This window comes from Lactuca virosa, chromosome 4 (genome assembly GCF_052849685.1).
Source record: "Lactuca virosa cultivar CGN04683 chromosome 4, Lactuca_virosa_CGN04683_v6, whole genome shotgun sequence".
Classification (NCBI taxonomy): Eukaryota; Viridiplantae; Streptophyta; class Magnoliopsida; order Asterales; family Asteraceae; genus Lactuca; species Lactuca virosa.
In genome coordinates, this window is record NC_136429.1 from 266,772,893 (window position 1) to 266,775,166 (window position 2,274).

A 2,274-nucleotide genomic window follows, 5' to 3' on the forward strand; every position below is an offset into this window, starting at 1 on the left:
TCTGAAGTCTCAATTGGGTTGCATAAAATGTTAGATATATTGTCAAGGTTTTCAAAAATATAAGGAACACTCAAGTCCGGGTTATAACGAAGAAGTTACGACTAATCGAAGATTCACGACAAAACCGGTAAAACACTGTCAAGTGTAAAAGTGAAATTTCAATAAACTTCTTTTTAGCCTTAGGTATCTAAACGAAAGTCGTAGATTATGTTAAACTGTGAGCATACATAAAAAGAACGCCTAAATCTAACTTCGTATGAGGAAGTTATGATTTTTCTAAGTTTCAGCATAGCAGTAGACAGCTAAAAACTCGAAATAAAGATCGAGCGATTTTTAGCCGATGCAACCTAAACGAGAATTGAAGGTCTCGACAATAGTAGTACAATGGTAAAAAGACAGACGAAAACGGTCATCGGATGAAGAAGTTATGGATTTTTAACGGAATTATCCTGTCCCGGCCTATTTAGAATATAATATTAAAAATTAAAGTCAAAACTAGCCGACGGAGTCTAAATGAAAGTTGTAGCGTATCTTCTCACCTACGCGTGGATATAAAGAACGTTGAAATCGGAGCTCGTATGCGAGAGATATGAATTTCTGAAGTTCGAGGCACGCACACCAACGTTATCCAAGACTCACGACGTGAGGAAGAGACTCACGACGTGAGCAAGAGACTCACGACGTGAGTCTATGACTGATGTGTGCCAGAACTAGACCACCAGTCGTCGCGTCTACAGACCAAACTCACGACGTGAGCCATCCCATGCTCACGACGTGAATCCCGAGAATTCACCCTATAAATAAGATGCGAGGGTTCCGACTTCTCTTGCCCAATTCCCTCTTCTCTCTCACTTCTACTCCACGTTTAGCACCCCGAGACGACCCCGACACCCCGGTTACATATCCAAGCCCCGACGAAGGTCCGAAGCGCCAAGAATCCCGAGAAACTTACCACTTCCCGGTCGAAGTGTCGCCCGAGAAAAATTTTGTTTTCTTCAAATCACCACACTTTCCAGGTGAGTTCATACCCCTACATTTTCACATGTTTTTCATATTTTAGGGGGGGAAATACAAGTGAAATACGAGAAAAACTTATGTTTTAAGGTAAGCATTGGTTTATATGGATTCAAATACTTTATCTACGTTTTTATAAATGTTAAATAGCATTGGTACCAACGTTACCCTTTACATGCAAATTTGGTATTACATCTAGTTTTTATCACCAAACGGAACACACTTTTGAAAAACTATAATGGGTATAGTTTACGAGTTATTCATTACATCTTTACATAAACATTGTAAAATGAAATACTTTCATCTACAAGAAATATAGACTTTTCTTTTCGTAAATCTATTAATACTAAGTGTTGTGAGACATTCAGCTTGAACGTACTCTCAAGTACACATTTCAAGTCATGTATTATAAACCATAATCTCTTGGAGGGAGAGCGTGATACTTGTGTATAGATCTATACGGGATTGACAATCCCGCACCTAAACTGTTAGCTACAGTTAGACCGGCAGGTGTGGGGTGACAAACGTCATAACACTACAACGCCTGAAGAACGTTGTTACAGGCAGTCTGGGTCAATAGCATGGTTATAAAACTCACACAGAGTATTAAAATAAGTTTGATTTACGAGACTCTTGAATGCATTCAGTAAATACATTATTTGAGTATAAATACACTTTCACCATTTGAGCATGAAAGATACTATTGCATTCCAGCCTTTGGAACTTTTTTTCAAACTATATGTAGAAAATATTGGATTTTCTAGAAAACACGTTCAATTATTTTTACTAAAGGACATACAAATTTCAGTACAAAAACGCTTATGAACTCACCAACTTAATTGTTGACACTTTTTCAAAACTACTTGTATTTCTCAGGGAATCAGTAATACAGGTAACCATCAGCTTTTGGAGAAGGAACGCTAAGGCGTCTGTTATCAAAACATTTTAAATCATCATATTTGTAATATTCTTTTGAAACATGTATTACACGCAACGATGTAAGTTTTTATTATATTTATGATGGCTGTGCTTACTTTCTTTACAATATTCAACTGTTATGATACTATGTGAAGTCATCCACCCCCAAATGTTTCCGCCATTCTGGTTTGGGGGTGTGACAGATTGGTATCAGAGCATTGTTTATAGTGAACTAAGTATATCGAACCACATAAGATATACAAACTATAAATGCAAAGGGACCAAAAACCCTCTAACAAAACGTTTTCATAAACGATACTTTTAATAAATTAAAATGATATA